We start from the raw sequence: 20,510 nt of genomic DNA on the forward strand, positions 1-20,510 counted from the left end.
CAAGGCAGTCCCCCCCCCCATTCCCTTGGGGGGGCAAGGGAGGCTGCATACTCCCATATCAGCCTCTTAATTATCTCGTGTGGGTCGGAGAGATGTTATTGTCGGCCATCTTCCAATGCGCCCCCTGGTGGCCCCCGGTCCAGGTATCTTTTCAGACCTACTTGAGGATGCCAGGGTTTGAAGCTTGCATGCTTTGTATGCAGAGCAGTTTTTTTTTTACCACTGAACAACATGCCCTTTGATGTAAGATTAAGGTTCTGCCGTTTATAGTTGCAAAATGGTGCAACAGACTGAATTGAAACCTGGCATTGTAAAGAAGTACCTTTGAGGATGGTCCATACCAAACCTAGGATAAAAATGATAAGGAATGGCTTGTTGTGAATGAGTTGGTTGTGTAATGAGGTACTTTGGTGGCAAATTGGCATTTTCTTAAATGTAAATCACTGGGGGGCTTTGTCTGGAAAGATTTCTCTTTTGGATTGTATCTTTTGCCCAATGGTTTGTTGCCACAGCTATGAACATATAGCATGTTTTCATCTCCTCCCCCCTTCGCTTTTCTGTCCCTCACTCAGTTAAGATTGTGCTGTAAGACTTACTGAACAGAACACTCAGCCGTGCACAGACCCTGTAACCTGAGTTCCCACCAGACTGATGTCAGATCAAGCACATCAGAAGTCTTTACCATTGCTTGGAAGAGACTCTTGCTGTTCCCTGCATTCTCCACACCCTCAGCACAAATTAAAGAAGCAACTAGGTCCTATCCCCTGAGCCAACAAGCATGTGCTAGAGAACCCAGAAGTGGGGAAGAGGGTTGGTGGCAACTACATAAGTATGTCTAGGCAGCATCTTTGGACCACAGCATATGATGATGACTGTCAGGGAAGAGTTAGAAGTTTTCAGTTTATCAGAGGGAGAAAGCATTCCCCAAGGGGGCAAGGAGAGCAGTGAATCTAATAGAAGGGAGCAAGAGGAACAACAGGGAGGGACCGGCTGTTCACAGGAAAAGCAAGGGTTCAGTTCTAGCTCAGATTCGGAGGAGGGGAGATACAGGCCAGCTCTAGCCAGGAGGTTAGAAAAAAGAGTGGGAAAGCGAAGGGAAGGGCGCCTTCGCCATTTTGAGAGTGGCTGGTCACGGAGAAGCAGAGCTCAAAAGGTATCTGAAAGAAGTGACTCTGAGGAATAATATTTAAGAACCGTTTATAAGATTGTTTTGTTAATACGCAATAAGAAGTTATAAAAGAACAAGAAGCGTTTGTGTGGTGATCTGAAGAGGACAACGACCAGGCCTGACAATGACTAGGGCTGCAATCCTAACCCCACTTACCTAGGAATAAGCACCATTCAATTGAATAGTACTTTCCTCTGATTAGACTTGGTTAGGATTGTGTTGTAAAACACCCCAGAAATATCTGGTGTCTAAAAGAGATAGAAAAAGATTCTCCTGGTCACAGCAACCACCTGAGACTTAAATAGTATTGTCTCCAGTTGTATTCCCAACCTGCAGAAATGCCATTGAGGGTAATCAGCTGTCATACATCATAAATCAATTCCACGGGTGCATGTTGAGATGTTCAGGATGGAACTGAAGTTTGTTCTATTCCTACATGATTCTTTAAATGATATTTCATTGGAACAAATATCATGTCCTATAAACAACTTCCACACCACATGATGGATCACGAAGTATTTAGAAACTTGTCTCTCATTGTGTTCTACAAGATCTGTATTATCTTAGGTTATGAAATTTATACATAAAGTATAAATATCAACATAACCATCTATATTAAGTATATTTATTATGGCAAGTGTCCTACTGTATTTCTACCCATGGCTGATCGGAGTGTCATGTGTTGACTGAACTCTGTGTGTGCAGATATGCCAGGTGTCACAAGGTGGGAGGCCCAACTAACTGGGGATAAGATCTGACACAGAGGTTCCTCTCTGGGCCCCAGCTATAGAAAACGTTCAGCTGGGAAAGAGGGGAGTAGAGAAAGAATGTCCCATGGGGAAGGGAAGCAAGAGAGAGAAAGAATAGCGTATTTTTGTGGGGGGCACTGAACTGTTTTACTAATCTGTACAACGTTTTATACTAGGCTCCCACTTGTATATATCACATTAGGAAGATGGAACCCAGTTCAATGAGTAGAAAGTAACAGTGACTCTTCCTCACATGCCCATGTTTATAGATGAATGTGAACTTTATATTGAACTGCACTGTGAGGAAGTGAAAGGACAGAATGGCCAGGGAAACCTTAATAATACAGAATGCTAACATGTCTGGAAGGGCATGTGTGTGTGGCCAGTACTGGATTTGAGTATAAGCTAAACAAGCTATATATTAGGGCCCCACTCTCTTGGGGGCTCCCCAAAAAATTGAAGAAAAAATCTTGGATGTACATTTCCAAAATATAAGATAAAAAAACCAATAAAATAAAACCTACATATAGCAACAGTGTTTTGTGTTGTGTAGGCTCCTATGATACTTATTAGGTCCATGAATCACCATATGGCATATATTCAACACAAAAAACAGCTACAGTTTATTGTTGACAAAAGACAGCTGGACATATAAAGGGCCCATTACCTCCAGTAGCTTAGGGCCTAAACAAACCTTAATCCAGACCTGTGTGTGGCATATGCTTTAGAGAAAGAGGTGCAGTTGCCTGTAGGACATGACATTTGTTCTAAGGAAATGCCCTTTGAAGAATCAAAGAGGAATAGAACATTTACAGATGAACCCAAACTTGATATTGAAATTAGTATATTCATGAATCAGTCATCAAGGCTGGGAACTCTCCTTCATTCAAAGCTTCTCTTTCCCCTTTTAGAAGATAGACTGTTTTTATTTATTTATTTTTACATTAATAATGTAAAAGTTGTACAAAGTGGGCTTCATAATTCTCCTGTTCCCCATTTTACCTTCCCAGCAGCCCTGTGGGGTACTGTAGGTTAGGCTGTAATGGGGAGTTTGGGGAACAAACATTGGGAGGTTTCAGCAGCCTAAGAAATATAAAACATGACACAATAATTTTGGGAGCAGGAAGAAGGTTCCAAGGATTGTATTCAACTAAGTGTAACTCAAAGAGATCAGTGGATGTAAAAAATAATAATAAAAATAAAAATCATGCCCATTGATTTCAGTGCCTATACACTGTGAATGACTTAGATGGAAACAAATCATACAACCCATATTGTGTCTGTAGCAATTCATGAAAGTAAAATACGGTATGGTGATAATACTATAATTTCTCACCAGATCACCATCATCAAAAGAAGGAAAAAAAACATGTTTTATTTCATATCTCAGATTCTAAAGATGCTAGAGACTCTTAAAAAGAAAGAAAGCTGGGAATATGGGGTTTATGGTCCATTGGGGTGGCTGTTCTCTTGCATCTCCACATGGATGCTCATGTTTACCAGCTCTTATTCTGGAAAATCTTTTGGTTTTTGTAACGCCATAACATTGTTCAAACACAAGGTGGTGGTATTGCACAAGATAAAAGAAGGAAATTGGGGAGCAGCAGTTGCTCTCCTCAAGAGCTGAAGCCATTAGACAAAGGAATCAGCACAGGAAAAAGAGCAGATCCCTATTGCAAGCCAGTCTTCAGAAATTTCAGTAGGAATAAGCAGGACACAGTGTCACATTCAGAAGAAAAATACAGTTAAGAAGATACACGCCTTGGAATAGAGAAGAGGACAATGCCTTGCATTTCAGGAGGAGAGGCTGGGAGAATGGAAATGCACCTCAAGATCAGGCAAGTTTGGTCTTTTTCCCTGTATCTCTGTGCATGCATAGCAATGTGTGAATCTTTCCGCTATTCAGTGCCAGAGGAAAAGAAAAATGGGTTTCTGGTAGCAAATGTGCTGAAGGATTTGAAAGTGGATGCAAAGGAGCTGTCTGCTCGGAGAGCCCGGCTGGTTTCTAAGAGCTCCAAGCAGTATTTCCAGCTGGATCCTCATTCTGGGGATGTGACAGTAAAGGATAAAATAGATCGGGAGTCCCTGTGTGGTCAGAATGAACCTTGTGTTCTACTCTCTGAAATAGTACTGGAAAAGCCATTGCAGCTACACAGAATTGAAGTTCAGATAGAGGACGTGAATGATAATTCCCCCAAATTCTCTAAAAATCAATTCCTTCTTGAAATACCTGAGCAGACTCCTGTGGATATCAGATTCCCTTTGGAAAGTGCAGAAGATACAGACAAAGGAAAAAATGCTGTTCAGAACTACACCCTTAGTCCTAACGAACATTTTAGGCTGGATGTGCAAAGTCACAGTGATGGTAGCAAATATGCAGAATTGGTGTTAGAGAAATCGCTAGACCGTGAGGTGAATCCACAGATTTCCCTTATTCTGTCAGCAATTGATGGAGGAATCCCAAAAAGAACTGGAACAGCACAAATAATCATTGATGTTCTGGATGCTAATGATAATTTGCCTCAGTTTCCACAATCTGAGTACAAAGTGAAACTAAAGGAAAATAGCCCATTGGATACGCTGGTCACCAAAGTTGAAGCCACTGACAGGGATCTTGGTTTCTATGCACATATCACTTATTCATTCAGCCAAGTGCCAGAAAATGTAGTCAGATTGTTCAAGTTAAACAAATATTCCGGGGAGCTTACTACTGCAGGAAAAATTGATTATGAAGAAAATACAAATTATAAGATGAACATCAGAGCTACAGACGGAGGGGGCCTTTCTGCTTACTGTAAAGTCATTGTAGAGATTGAGGATGAGAACGACAATGCTCCAGAGATTACCATCACATCCATCACCAGTCCCTTACCTGAGGACTCTCCCCCAGACACAGTGGTGGCCCTATTCAGTGTCACAGATGTGGACTCTGGAGACAGTGGCAGAACTGCCTGCACCACTGAAGTCAACCTGCCATTTGTGCTCAAATCCACAGAGAACAACTATTACCGGCTGGTGACCCAACAGCCACTGGACAGAGAACAAGCCTCTGAGTATAACATCACCATCACAGCCACGGACAGAGGCTCTCCCAGACTCACTTCCACAAGAATACTTCATGTGCAAATCTCAGATGTCAATGACAACCCTCCAGTCTTTGAAAAGCCATTCTATGAAATGCAGTTAAGAGAAAACAATATTCCTGGTCTTCTGATCAATTCAGTCCATGCTGTTGATCTGGACACAGCGCAGAATGCCAAGGTGACCTACTCGCTTTTGCCTGGGAAGGCCAGTGATGGCCCCACATCCTCTTACATCTCCATCAACTCTGAAACGGGGAACCTGTATGCCATTCGGTCTCTGGATTATGAGGAAGTAAAAGATTTCCAGGTGACGGTGAGGGCTGTGGATTCAGGTTCCCCTCCACTGAGCTCAGAAGTTCCCATCCGCGTTCAGGTCGTGGATGAAAATGACAATGCCCCCTTCATCCTCTACCCTCTCCAGAATGGCACTTCCCCCTCAAATGACCTGGTTCCCCGAGGGGCAGAGACTGGCTACCTGGTCACCAAGGTGGTGGCTGTGGACAGGGATTCTGCGCAGAACTCTTGGCTTTCCTACCAGCTGCTGAAGGCCACAGAGCCGGGTCTGTTCACGGTGGGGGCCCAGAATGGAGAAGTGACCACCCTGAGGCCGGTCAGCAACCGAGACAGCTTCAAGCAGAATCTGATTGTGGTGGTCCGAGACAATGGCCATCCTCCCCAGTCCACCTCTGCCACGCTCAGAATCCTGCTAGTGGACGGCTTCTCTGACCCTTATCTGAAAAGTGTGGCTCTCCCAAAGGAGGAAACAGTGGAGGAGGAAGACCCCAGCCTGACTATGTATCTGATCATCTGCTTGGCTGCCATCTCAAGCATCTTTCTCTTTTCTGTGGTGGCGTTTGTTGTCATCAAGTTGCAGAAACGTGAAAAGTTCAAAGGAACTTACAACTCTGGAGCCAATTTCCCGGTGGGACCTGATTCCCAGGAGATTTCTGCGGATTCTGGTGCTGGATCTCTATCCCAGGCTTACAACTATGAGGTGTGCTTAGCTGGTGGGTCTCTGAACAGCGAGTTCCGGTTTCTCAGGCCCCTGTTTCCTGTTTTCTCTGTGGAGCCTCCTAACACTCAGCTGAATCCAAGGAGTTCCAATGATTCTGACGGAGTCCCCAGTCATGCAGGTGAAAGTCAAAACATTATCCAGGTGAGTTCAGCATTTGAATCCTTTGAGCGTGGTTTAATTTCATTTTCTCTCTCTAGTTTGGTCCCCTTGTATCTGTGAGTTGGTAGCCTGAATTCAGCTGAGTGAACAAAATATGAATGTGGGTTTGAAATTCTACTTTAAAAATTCTGTTCCATTTACCTGTGACCTTGTATTTTGATATTGTTGTTTCTGTCCTTGCATAGAGGAATATACACTTTCGTATTAATATTTTTGTGGTTTGATGTGCTATAGAATAACTTCATAACCTCTTTAAACACTCTGTATGGGAGGGGGGTGTCACTCAAAAGCTGAGATACCGATTGTTTTCAGATGACCAGTTTATTACTTTTTCAAAAAGAAATAAAGTGATACAAAGAAAAAAAGAGGGGAATGAGGAAAAAGAAGAACAATGCTGTGTATAAGAATTTTTTTTTACAAAAAATCAATGTAATGCACTCCCATACTGTAATCCATACATACGTATTAATAGCCTGCTGCATTCTCTGTGTGCAGGGCATATAGCATCAAGCAAAAGTTATCATACACTTTCCAAGGTATTTTCGTGTCGTTTTCCTCACTGCAAACTGTTTGACTGAGGGCCAGGGAGGGAGACTGTTCCACAAGAGCACCATATGTACTGTGCATCTTGAATTTCCACGTATTAGATTGAATCCCATGCACAACAATGTAGAACTATAGAAGGTAATTTTGTGATATTTGCATTCATTCATATGGAAAAGAGGCATCTTCCTAGTAATAAAACAGACTTTTATGAACAGAGAAACAGTGAATCTGAAGCTTTCCTGTACAGTGTAATGTGCACTGCATTCAGTGTTATTTACTGAATCTTAGTGGCTTTTCTTTGCTCAGCCACACGGTGGTAGTACAGGCAAAGACATGAACTGGAATTCAGAATTTTGTGAAGGAACTCACAGGAAGCCATGAGCAAAAAGGTGGCTGGAACAAAGGACGGGTGACTTTCATATGTGATAAAGAGATAACATAAAGTACAGCAAAGCCATCAACACGGCAGCATCAAATTCCTTTCTACAGCAGCAGAGATTATCACTGGAAGACTGTCAGAAACTTCATCTTTTGGCCAGAGATTCTTGAGCCATGGGAGACGGCTACAGAAAGGAACAAGGTCTGTATTTTTTGCTTTTCCTTTGTCTTCCTGGAGCACTGAGTATTTCACTTCACTATTCTGTGCCTGAAGAAAAGAAAAGGGGGTCTTTGGTGGCTAATGTGCTGGAGGATTTGAAACTGGGAACAGGGGAGCTCTCTGCTCGCAGAGCCCAGCTGGTTTCTAAGAACACTAAGCATTATTTTCATCTTGATACCAAGACTGGGAATTTGTTGATAAATGATAAAATAGACCGAGAAACATTATGTGGCCAGACTGATCCTTGCTTATTACAGTCTGAAATAGTGTTGCAAAATCCCTTAAAGATCTACAGTATTGAAGTCAAGATAGAAGATGTGAATGACAATGTCCCTAAATTCTCTAAAAAGGCATTTGATCTGGAAATTCCTGAAAATTTCTCACCAAATACTCATTTCCCTTTGGAATCTGCCCGAGATGAGGACCTGGGGATAAATAACATCCAAAACTACACTCTCAGTCCCAATGAATATTTCCGGCTTGATGTTAAAAGTGAAGAGGATGGAAACAAGTATGTGGATCTTGTCCTGGAGAAGCCGCTGGACAGGGAGAAGGACTCACACTTTAGACTGACTCTCACAGCTGTTGATGGAGGGGAGCCACAGAGAACAGGCACAGTTCAAATAAATATTGATGTTCTTGACAATAATGATAATTCCCCACAGTTTACTCATTCTGAATATAAAGTAAGGTTAAAGGAAAACAGCCCACAGGGTGCTCTGGTCTTCAAAGTGGAAGCTACAGATTTGGATTTCGGTTCAAATGCACAGATCACCTACTCATTCCACCGGGTACCTGAAAAAATATATGATTTGTTCCACCTAAATGAAATCACGGGGGAAATCACTCTTTCTGGTCAGCTTGATTATGAAAAAGAAACCAGCTACAGCATGAACATCAGAGCAACAGATGGAGGGGGACTTTTGGATCACTGCAAGGTCCTAGTAGAGACTGAAGACGTGAATGACAATGTCCCTGAAGTGTCCATCATATCCATCACTAGTCCTTTGGCAGAGGATTCTCCCCTGGAGACACTTGTGGCTCTCTTCACTGTCGCAGATCGAGACTCTGGAGACAATGGCAGAACCATGTGCTCTGCGGAGGCAAACCTTCCTTTTATGTTAAAACCCACTATGAATAACTATTACCAGCTTGTGGTCCAAAGTCCCTTGGACAGAGAGAAGGTCTCAGAGTATAATATCACCATCACAGCCATTGACCGAGGCTCCCCCAGGCTCACTTCAACAAGAATGATTAATGTTCAGATCTCAGATGTCAATGACAACCCTCCAGTATTTGATAAGTCTTCATGTGAAATGCAGATACGGGAAAACAATATTCCAGGACTGCTCATTGGCTCAGTCCGTGCTGCTGATCTGGACACGGAGAAGAATGCCAAGGTCACCTACTCCCTTTTGCCTGGGAAGGTCACTGATGGCCTTGTGGCCTCTTACATCTCGGTCAACTCCGAAAGCGGAAATCTGTATGCCCTCCGATCTCTGGATTACGAGCAGATCAAAGATTTCACAGTGACGGTGAGGGCTACAGATGGAGGGTCTCCTCCCCTCAGCTCAGAAGTTACTGTCCGAGTCGTAATCCTAGACGAAAACGACAACGCTCCCTTCTTCCTCTACCCTCTTCAGAACAGCACATCCCCCTGCAATGAGCTGGTGCCCAAGTCGGTGGAGGCCGGCTACCTGGTCACCAAGGTGGTGGCTGTGGATGGAGATTCTGGCCAGAACTCGTGGCTTTCCTATGAGCTGCTGAAGGCCACAGACCCTGGTCTTTTCAGCATAGGAGCCCAGAATGGGGAAGTGAGAACCAGGAGAGCCCTGAGCGAGCGAGACACCAGCAAGCAGAGACTCCTGATAGTGGTCAGGGACAACGGGCTCCCTCCCCAGAGCAGCACTGCCATGCTCCATGTCCTTCCCGTGGGTGGCTTTTCGGATCCTTATATGAAGGCTGTGGAGGTCAGTAAAGAGGAACAGGAAGAAGATGGGAGCTTGACCTTGTACTTGGTGATCTGCCTGGCTGCCGTCTCCTTTGTGTTCCTTGTTTGCATTGTTTCCTTTGCTGCCATCAAGATCTGCAGGAGGGATCCCAGGGAAAGTTTTATCGCTGCCCCTCCTCACTTCCCACCTGCCAGACCCGACATCCCAGAGAACTGTGGCGATTCTCAGAGCGGGTCTCTTTCCAGGAGTTACCACTACGATGTGTGCTTAACCGGTGGGTCCTTGAGCAGCGAGTTCAGGTTCCTCAGGCCCCTCATTCCTGTTTTTTCTGTGGGGGACCCAAACCTCAATGTGAACCACACCCCTCCTTCTGCTTCCCAAGATATTCCTGACCAGGTGGGGAAAGAAGAATCAGAGGAAAAGGTGAAATAATTTCCAAATACTCCAGTTAGTCACTTTGACATTGGTAATTCTTTTTGCTTGGTAATTAGGCGTATCAGATGTTCTTGTGTTGCTTTTGAAATATATTGACCATATATTTTACATTTTAGAGCATGCTTCAGTTTAAAAATGATCTGTTTATTTCAAGTCCATGTGAAACTTTTTTTCTCTTTTCCCTCTGTCTTCATCGCTGGTCCATCATCTGCATTTGCTATTTCCTCTCTCCTCCTCTCTTCTTCCACCCTTCCATTTCTCAGAGAGGCCACCTCTTCCCAGCCCATTGTTGAGTTCAGATTCTTTCCTTCAGCCCTCCTGCTATTTAGGTCCTCTGCCTTTGGACTTTCTGTATATTAAAACTCACTTAGAACATCATAGCCACTGCAGATACACCAATGTGTCCCAGAATATGCATACCTCCAAGGTGTGGACGACATACCTGTAACTGCAGCTGCTGAAGTACCTGCACACAGGAGCCCTGGTTAGAGCAGGCTTCCCAGTTATATACATGGCATTATTTAGAGGGTCTTCTTGCTGGTGGCACCCCACCTGTGGAATTGCCTAGGATCACTGAGTACCTTTTTCAGTGTTAGATGACCTTTTTATTTATCCAGGCCTTTAAACCATTGGCATTTTGAGCAAACAAATCTGGGTTCTCATAGTTTTCTGTTTTATAATTTGAACTGTTAATATGTTAAGGGCAGGTAGACTGACTTGTAATCTGGCATTATAATAAACAATGTGGGAGAGGGGAACATAAGCAATATAGAAGTCTGTATTTTAATGAGTCAAACCATTGGTCCAGGTATCTTTTCAGACCTACTTGAGGATGCCAGGGTTTGAAGCTGGCATGTTTTGTATGCAGAGCAGTTTTTTACTACTGAACAACAAGCCCTTTGATGTAAGAATCAGGTTCTGCTGTTTATAGTTGCAAAATGGTTCAACAGACCAACTTGAAACCTGGCATTGTAAAGAAGTACCTTTGAGGATGGTCCATACCAAACCTAGGATAGAAATGATAAGGAATGGCTTGTTTTGAATGAGTTGTTTATGTAATGAGGGTGGCAGATTGGCAGGTGCTGTGCATTTTCTTCCATCTACTTCACTGGGGGGCTTTTTCTGGAATGGTTTCTCTTTTGGATTGTATCTTTTGTAAATGGTTTCTTGACTTCGGTCAACAGGAAAGTCTAGTATGTGTTTTAATCCAATGATAGTGAAACATATTCATAGTTTTTTTATTTAAAATACTTTTTTTGTCCAATGTTAGCCAATAGGATTTCATTATGGTGTACCCACCCTGAAAGAGATGGTCAAGTGGAGGGACATTTGTGCAGTTAGCAAGTGAGTTTCAGGTGAAGAGAATCTGTTTTACACTGACAGAGTGTGGCTGAGTGAGGGACAGAAAAGCGATGGGGGAAGGAGATAAAAACATGCTATATGTTCATAGCTGTGGCAACTTAGTCAAGGCTGATTTGGCTGAATCACATCCCCCCACTATACAGTGGTACCTCGGGTTAAGTACTTAATTCATTCCAGAGGTCTGTTCTTAACCTGAAACTGTTCTTAACCTGAAGCACCACTTTAGCTAATGGGGCCTCCTGCTGCTGCCGCACGGCCGGAGCACAATTTCTGTTCTCATCCTGAAGCAAAGTTCTTAACCTGAAGCACTATTTCTGGGTTAGCGGAGTCTGCTACCTGAAGCGTATGTAACCTGAAGCGTATGTAACCTGAGGTACCACTGTAATGAGAAATGAGGGGTGAAGGCATTAAGTTCTGTGGCTTATACTTTGAAACTTGGCAACATATGTTTTGTATAGTGCCTTCCTGCAAGTGCAGGACATGATTAGACATGGTTAAGATTGTGCTGTAAGATCTGCTGAACAGAACACTCAGCCGTGCACAGACCCTGTAACCTGAGTTCCCACCAGACTGATGTCAGATCAAGCACATCAGAAGTCTTTACCATTGCTTGGAAGAGACTCTTGCTGTTCCCTGCATTCTCCATACCCTCGACACAAATTAAAGAAGCAACTTGTTCCTGTCCCCTGAGCCAACAAGCAAGAAAGAAAGCTGGGAATATGGGGTTTATTTCCACTGGGGTGGCTGTTCTCTTGCCTCTCCACATGGATGTTTACCAGCTCTTATTCTGGAAAATCTTTTGTTTTTTTGCAACGCCATAACATAGTCCAAACACAAGGTGGTGGTATTGCACAAGATAAAGGAAGGAAATTGGGGAACAGCAGTTGCTCTCCTCAAGAGCTGAAGCCATTAGACAAAGGAATCAGCACAGGAAAAAGAGCAGATCCCTATTGCAAGCCAGTCTTCAGAAATTCAGTAGGAATAAGCAGGACACAGTGTCACATTCAGAAGAAAAATACAGTTAAGAAGATACACGCCTTGGAATAGAGAAGAGGACAATGGCTTGCACTTCAGGAGGAGAGGCTGGGAGAATGGAAATGCACCTCAAGATCAGGCAAGTTTGGTCTTTTTCCCTGTGTCTCTGTGCATGCATAGCAATGTGTGAGTCCTTGCTCTATTCAGTGCCAGAGGAGGAGGAAAGTGGGTCTCTGGTAGCGAATGTGCTAAAAGATTTGAGAGTGGATGCAAAGGAGCTGTCTGCTCGGAGAGCCCGGCTGGTTTCTAAGAGCTCCAAGCAATATTTCCAGCTGGATCCTCATTCTGGGGATGTGACAGTAAAGGATAAAATAGATCGGGAGTCCCTGTGTGGTCAGAATGAACCATGTATTCTACTGTCTGAAATTGTGCTGGAAAAGCCATTGCAGCTACACAGAATTGAAGTTCAGATAGAGGACGTGAATGATAATTCCCCCAAATTCTCTAAAGATCAATTCCTTCTTGAAATATCAGAGCAAATTGCAACAAATACCCGATTTCCTTTGGAAAAAGCTCAAGACTCAGACAAAGGAGAAAATTCTGTTCAGAACTACACCCTTAGTCCTAATGAACATTTTAGGCTGAATTTGAAAAGTCATAGTGATGGTAGCAAATATGCAGAACTGGTGTTAGAGAAACCGCTAGACCGTGAGGTAAATCCACACATTCATCTTACTCTGTCAGCTATCGATGGGGGGATCCCAAAAAGAACTGGAACAGCACAGCTTCTCATCAATATTCTGGATGCTAATGATAATGTACCTCAGTTTCCACAATCTGAGTACAAAGTGAAAGTAATGGAAAACAGCCCATTGGATACATTGGTCGCAAAAGTGGAAGCCACTGACAGGGATTTTGGTTCCTATGCTCACATCACTTATTCCTTCAGTGAAGTTCCAGAAAATGTGTTGAGATCATTCAAGTTAAACAAACACACTGGGGAACTTACAGTTGTAGGGATGATTGACTATGAAGAAATCAGCAGTTATGAGATGCACATCAAAGCCACAGATGGAGGGGGGCTTTCAGCTTACTGCAAAGTAATTGTGGACATTGAAGATGAGAATGACAATGCCCCAGAGATATCAATCACTTCCATCACCAGTCCCTTACCTGAGGACTCTCCCCCAGACACAGTGGTGGCCCTTTTCAGTGTCACAGACGTGGACTCCGGGGACAGTGGCAGAACTGCCTGCACCACTGAAGTCAACCTGCCATTTGTGCTCAAACTCACAGAGAACAACTATTACCAGCTGGTGACCCAACAGCCACTGGACAGAGAACAAGCCTCTGAGTATAACATCACCATCACAGCCACAGACAGGGGCTCTCCCAGACTCACTTCCACAAGAATACTTCATGTTCAAATCTCAGATGTCAATGACAACCCTCCAGTCTTTGATAAGCCATTCTATGAAATGCAGTTAAGAGAAAACAATATTCCTGGTCTTCTGATCAATTCGGTCCATGCTGTTGATCTGGACACAGCGCAGAATGCCAAAGTGACTTACTCGCTTTTGCCTGGGAAGGTCAATGATGGCCCCACATCCTCTTACATCTCCATCAACTCTGAAACGGGGAACCTGTATGCCATCCGGTCACTGGATTATGAGGAAGTAAAATATTTCCATGTGACGGTGAGGGCTGTGGATTCAGGTTCCCCTCCACTGAGCTCAGAAGTTCCCATCCGCATTCAGGTTGTGGATGAAAATGACAATGCCCCCTTCATCCTCCACCCTCTCCAGAATGGCACTTCCCCCTCAAATGACCTGGTTCCCCGAGGGGCAGAGACTGGCTACCTGGTCACCAAGGTGGTGGCTGTGGACAGGGATTCTGCGCAGAACTCTTGGCTTTCCTACCAGCTGCTGAAGGCCACAGAGCCGGGTCTGTTCATGGTGGGGGCCCAGAATGGAGAAGTGACCACCCTCAGGCCGGTCAGCAACCGAGACAGCTTCAAGCAGAATCTGATTGTGGTGGTCCGAGACAACGGCCATCCTCCCCAGTCCACCTCTGCCACGCTCAGAATCCTTCTAGTGGACGGCTTCTCTGACCCTTATCTGAAAAGTGTGGCTCTCCCAAAGGAGGAAACCGTGGAGGAGGAAGACCCCAGCCTGACTATGTATCTGATCATCTGCTTGGCTGCCATCTCAAGCATCTTTCTCATTTCTGTTGTGGCGTTTATTGTAATCAAGTTGCAGAAACGTGAAAAGTTCATAGAAACCTACAACTCTGCAGCCAATTTCCCGGTGGGACCGGATTCCCAGGAGAACTCTGTGGATCCTGGTGCTGGATCTCTATCCCAGGCTTACAACTATGAGGTGTGCTTAGCTGGTGGGTCTCTGAACAGCGAGTTCCGGTTTCTCAGGCCCCTGTTTCCTGTTTTCTCTGTGGAGCCTCCTAACACTCAGCTGAATCCAAGGAGTTCCAATGATTCTGACGGAGTCCCCAGTCATGCGGGTGAAAGTCAACATGGGGTTCAGGTGAGAGTACCATTTGAATGGTTTAATTTCAAATATTTCTCTCTTTAGTTTGATAGTAATTTTTATTAAAGTTTCAATTTTACATTTTCAAATAAACATTTAAAATATCCCATGACTTCCCTTCTCCTTCCATGATTCATTTTTCATATCCCTATTTTACTATAAGCATTCAAATAAGTTTTCCACTTTTACCTCCATCAAAAATTATTTTCTCTATTGTATTAATCATAGTGTGCCAGCATTAACAGTCATTTTTCTTATATTCAGTAAATGTTTTCCACTCTTCTTTAATGTGTGTTCTTCTTGCTCTCTTATTCTCTGTGTTAAATCTGCACGTTCTGCACATCCTGTCAACTTAAGTTGCTGATCTTCTTTAGTTGGGACCTAGCACATTTTCCATTTTGGGGCTAAAAAAGCACAGACCACAATTGTTGCATACATTAATAACCTTTTCTCACACCCAGGAATTTTAGTTTGGGTTTTTCCCAAGAAAAATGACACTGATGTGTGTATGTGTTTTTAAGTAGTTTTAAACATTTTTTTCAATTTTCAATTTCCCCATATACATGTCCCCATATACCTTTTTACATGTCCACCACATGTGAAAAAAGTTCCCTCCGTTTCTTTACACTTCCAACATTTATCTGGTTCTGTTTTATAAATCTTAGCCAACCTACTCTGATTAAATAACAACTATTAATGATTTTCAAATAATTATCTTTCAGTTAATAGCCATTTTTCTCTCTAGTTTGGTCCCCCTATATCTGTGATGTGCAAGCCTGAATTCAGCTGAGTGCAGGAAATCTGAATACGAATTTGAAATTCTTCCCATATTTTTCCTGTTCAGTTTCCCTGTGTTGTATTCTGATATTGTTCTTTCTGCACTTGCATAGAGGGATATAAACTTTCATATTTATAGTTTTGTGGTTTGATGTGCTATAGAATAACTTCATAACCTCTTTAAACTCTCTGTATGGGAGGGGGGTGTCATGCAAAAGCTGAGATACAGGTTGCTTCCATATGACCTGTTTATTGATCATTCATTCTTACTACTTAAAAGAAAGAAAGAAATAAAGTTTTAAAGGGGGAGGGGGGAGAAGTGAGGAAAAAAAGAACACAGCTGTGTATATAAATTGATATAGTGTTATTATCCTAATACTTATGTAGATATTCATAGCCTGCTACATTCTCGGTGTGAAAACCATATGGCACTTGAATCAAGCAATAGTAACCCTACATTTTCCAAGGTGTTTTCCTGTCAATTTCTTTATTGCAAAATGTTTGATTGAGGTGGGAAGGAGGGAGATTGTTCCACAAGAGCACCATATGTGCTGTGCAACCTGAATTCCCCGTATTAGATTGACTCCCATGCACAACAGTGTTCAAGAACTATAGAAAGTAATGCATTGTTTTGTGATATCTGCATTCATTCATATGGAAAAGAGGCATCTTCCTAGTAAAAAAACAGTTTTTATGAACAGAGAAACAGTGAATCTGAACCTTTCCTGTTCTGTATAAAGTGTTCTGCATTCAGTGTTATTTACTGAATCTTAGTGGCTTTTCTTTGCTCAGCCACACGGTGGTAGTACAGGCAAAGACATGAACTGGAATTCAGAATTTTGTGAAGGAACTCACAGGAAGCCATGAGCAAAAAGGTGGCTGGAACAAAGGACGGGTGACTTTCCTATGCGATAAAGAGATAACATAAAGCACAGCAAAGGCATCAACACGGCAGCATCAAATTCCTTTCTACAGCAGCAGAGATTATCACTGGATGACTGTCAGAAACTTCATCTTTTGGCCAGAGATTCTTGAGCCATGGGAGACGGCTACAGAAAGGAACAAGGTCTGTATTTTTTGCTTTTCCTTTGTCTTCCTGGAGCACTGAGTATTTCACTTCACTATTCTGTGCCTGAAGAAAAGAAAAGGGGGTCTTTGGTGGCTAATGTGCTGGAGGATTTGAAACTGGGAACAGGGGAGCTCTCTGCTCGCAGAGCCCAGCTGGTTTCTAAGAACACTAAGCATTATTTTCATCTTGATACCAAGACTGGGAATTTGTTGATAAATGATAAAATAGACCGAGAAACATTATGTGGCCAGACTGATCCTTGCTTATTACAGTCTGAAATAGTGTTGCAAAATCCCTTAAAAATCTACAGTATTGAAGTCAAGATAGAAGATGTGAATGATAATGTCCCCAAATTCCCTAAAAAGGCATTTGATCTGGAAATTCCTGAAAATGTCTCTCCAAATACACATTTCCCATTGGAATCTGCCCGAGATGAGGACCTGGGGATAAATAACATTCAAAACTACACTCTAAGTCCCAGTGAACATTTCCGGCTTGATGTTAAAAGTGATGAGGATGGAAACAAGTATGTGGATCTTGTTCTGGAGAAGCCACTGGACAGGGAGAAGGACTCACACTTTGGTCTGACTCTCACAGCTGTGGATGGAGGGGAGCCACAGAGAACAGGCACAGTTCAAATAAATATTGATGTTCTTGACATCAATGACAATTCCCCACAGTTTACTCATTCAGAATATAAAGTAAGGTTAAAGGAAAACAGCCCACGGGGCACTCTGGTCTCCAAAGTGGGAGCCACAGATTTGGATTTTGGCTCAAATGCACAGATCACCTACTCATTCTACAGAGTGCCTGAAGAAATATATGATCTGTTCCACCTAAATGAAATCATGGGGGAAATCACCCTTTCTGGTCAGTTTGATTATGAAAAAGAAACCAGCTATGGCATGAACATCAGAGCAACAGATGGAGGGGGTCTTTCAGGTCACTGCAAGGTCCTGGTAGATGTCGAAGACGTGAATGACAATGTCCCTGAAGTGTCCATCATATCCATCACTAGTCCTTTGGCAGAGGATTCTCCCCTGGAGACACTGGTTGCTCTCTTCACTGTCACAGATCAAGACTCTGGAGACAATGGCAGAACTCTTTGCTCTGTGGAAGTAAACCTTCCTTTTATGTTAAAACCCACTATGAATAACTATTACCAGCTTGTGGTCCAAAGTCCCTTGGACAGAGAGAAGGTCTCAGAGTATAATATCACCATCACAGCCGTAGACCAGGGCTCCCCCAGGCTCACTTCAACAAGAATAATTAATGTTCAGATCTCAGATGTCAATGACAACCCTCCAGTATTTGAAACGTCTTCATGTGAAATGCAGATACGGGAAAACAATATTCCAGGACTGCTCATTGGCTCAGTCCGTGCTGTGGATCTGGACACCGAGAAGAATGCCAAGGTCACCTACTCCCTTTTGCCTGGGAAGGTCACTGATGGCCTTGTGGCCTCTTACATCTCGGTCAACTCCGAAAGCGGAAATCTGTATGCCCTCCGATCTCTGGATTACGAGCAGATCAAAGATTTCACAGTGACGGTGAGGGCTACAGATGGAGGGTCTCCTCCCCTCAGCTCAGAAGTTACTGTCCGAGTCGTAATCCTAGACGAAAACGACAACGCTCCCTTCTTCCTCTACCCTCTTCAGAACAGCACATCCCCCTGCAATGAGCTGGTGCCCAAGTCGGTGGAGGCCGGCTATCTGGTCACCAAGGTGGTGGCTGTGGATGGGGATTCTGGCCAGAACTCGTGGCTTTCCTATGAGCTGCTGAAGGCCACAGACCCTGGTCTTTTCAGCATAGGAGCCCAGAATGGGGAAGTGAGAACCAGGAGAGCCCTGAGCGAGCGAGACACCAGCAAGCAGAGACTCCTGATAGTGGTCAGGGACAACGGGCTCCCTCCCCAGAGCAGCACTGCCATGCTCCATGTCCTTCCCGTGGGTGGCTTTTCGGATCCTTATATGAAGGCTGTGGAGGTCAGTAAAGAGGAGCACGAAGAAGATGGGAGCTTGACCTTGTACTTGGTGATCTGCCTGGCTGCCGTCTCCTTTGTGTTCCTTGTTTGCATTGTTTCCTTTGCTGCCATCAAGATCTGCAGGAGGGATCCCAGGGAAAGTTTTATCACTGCCCCTCCTCACTTCCCACCTGCCAGACCCGACATCCCAGAGAACTGTGGCGATTCTCAGAGCGGGTCTCTTTCCAGGAGTTACCACTACGATGTTTGCTTAACCGGTGGGTCCTTGAGCAGCGAGTTCAGATTCCTCAGGCCCCTCATTCCTGTATTTTCTGTGGGGGACCCAAACCTCAATGTGAACCAGACCCCTCCTTCTGCTTCCCAAGATATTCCTAATCTGGTGGAAGAAAAAGAATCAGAGAAAAAGGTGAGGGATTGTGCCAGTGAGTTAACTTGTGATTAATAATGCCTTTTGCTTGGTTATTAATAACATCAGATGTTCTTCTGTTGCTCTTTGTTGATAAAATATACAGTGACTAGAGAGATAAGGCTTCAGTTTTTAATTTTATTTCAAATCCATGTCAGAATTGTTTCCTTCTTACTCTACATCCTATTCTTCTTCTGTTCCTTTGTTACCTTATTGTTGAGTCTTCTCTGTATTAAACTTGGCTCAAAATGCTATGTACTAATCACAGTTGCTGCATATACAGCTGTGTGTACTAGAATATACCCCTAATGTGTCTAAGATAGCTTACATGCACACAGGGGCCCTTTATGAGACGGACTGACCGGTTATATAAATTGTTTATAGGGACTCTTGGTAGTTGCACCCCATTTGCAGAGTGGCCTCCTAAGGGAGACTTGCCCAGAACCATCTTCATTGCCTTTTTGGTGCTGGATTAAGAGCTTTTTATTGACCCAGACTTTTAAAACAGTTTTCATTTCAAACAAACTAAATCTGGACTCTCATTGTGTTCTGTTTTGCCATTTGAACTCCTAATATGTTAAGGGTTAGGGTTAGGATGCCCCGTCCATCCGTCTGGATTTCCCAAGCCACTCTGGGCTGCTTACAGAATATTTTAAAACATAATAAAACATCAAACATTAAAAACCTCCCAAAACAGGGCTGCTTTCACATGTCTTCTAAAAGTTGTGTAGTTCTTTATCTCCTTGACATCTGAAGGGAGGGCATTACACAGGGTGGGTGCCACTGCCAAGAAGGCCCTCTGCCTGGTTCCCTGTAACTTCAGTTCTCGCAGTGAGGGAACCAGCAGAAGACCCTCAGGAGGACCTCTGTGTCTGAGCTGAGCAATGGGGGTGGAGACGCTCCTTCATGTATACTGGGCCAAGGCCATTTAAGGCCTTAAAGGTCAGCACCAACACTCTGAATTGTGCTCAGAAACACACTGGGAGCCAGTGAAGATCCTTTAGGACCAGAGTTATATGATTCCGGCGGCCAGCCCCTGTCAACCAATCTAGCTGCCGCATCCTGGATTAGTTGTAGTTTCCAAGATATGATGTATAAATGGTAATGGGGTGGAGACTACATACTGTGAAGGTTGCAGCAGCCTGAAAAAATGTAAACATAATAATTCTGAGAGCAGGATTGAAGTTCCAATGCTTGTATTCAACTCCTTCATACTCAGAGTAGACCCATGGGAATCATTGATTTAAATGAGTGTACTCCAAGTATGACTTAGCTGCATATAAATCCTACAACCCATATATGGTTCCCATTTTAAGGTTTTTCTGATCAGCAGCCAGCAGGTGTGCCAACTCTATAGGGCCAAGGTGTCTTCTGCCCCCTCAAAATCTGTTGACAGGGGGCTAGACCCCCTCAATGTTTAGGCGGCAGAGGAAGTTTAGTGTGGAGCCAAGCATGGCGTAAATTCCTTCTGAGTGTGAGAGAGGTGGAGCTGCCAGCTATTGAAGCCGCACCACACTGGGCTCCATGCTTTGACTCCTCCTGATGATGCAACGTTGTGCACGAGCTGCACATATGATGTCACACACGAACAATGTGCACCCGTTGCATGATATCACACGTGCTACATGTGTCATGTGCATGATGTCACACACACACATCATGCAGTGGTGCCCCTCAGTTTTGGGTGCA

General features: G+C 43.8%; 4 pseudogenes across 5 annotated transcripts in view; all 4 read left to right on the top strand.

Annotated features, from left to right (window-relative positions):
• Positions 1-3,798: 3,798 nt before the first annotated feature.
• LOC307219549 (protocadherin beta-16 pseudogene) lies at positions 3,799-6,234 on the top strand (annotated as a pseudogene). Its single transcript has one exon. The product of its transcript is annotated as a protocadherin beta-16 pseudogene (transcript).
• A 700-nt stretch (positions 6,235-6,934) lies between these two features.
• Positions 6,935-9,702, top strand: LOC307219950 (protocadherin beta-16 pseudogene; annotated as a pseudogene). The gene has a single exon. The product of its transcript is annotated as a protocadherin beta-16 pseudogene (transcript).
• A 2,256-nt stretch (positions 9,703-11,958) lies between these two features.
• On the top strand, positions 11,959-14,753 carry LOC307219938 (protocadherin beta-16 pseudogene; annotated as a pseudogene). The gene has a single exon. The product of its transcript is annotated as a protocadherin beta-16 pseudogene (transcript).
• Positions 14,754-16,185: 1,432 nt separating this feature from the next.
• LOC307219943 (protocadherin beta-16 pseudogene) overlaps positions 16,186-20,510 on the top strand; it is an 88,167-nt pseudogene continuing 83,842 nt past the window's right edge. The window contains exon 1 of one of the 2 annotated variants that reach the window (XR_013844030.1): positions 16,186-20,259. The product of XR_013844030.1 is annotated as a protocadherin beta-16 pseudogene (transcript). Of the gene's footprint in view, positions 20,279-20,510 lie in introns of both variants that reach the window. The other variant, XR_013844031.1, reaches the window with a different exon arrangement.

This window comes from Podarcis cretensis (assembly GCF_951804945.1).
Source record: "Podarcis cretensis genome assembly, chromosome: 7".
Lineage (NCBI taxonomy): Eukaryota > Metazoa > Chordata > Lepidosauria > Squamata > Lacertidae > Podarcis > Podarcis cretensis.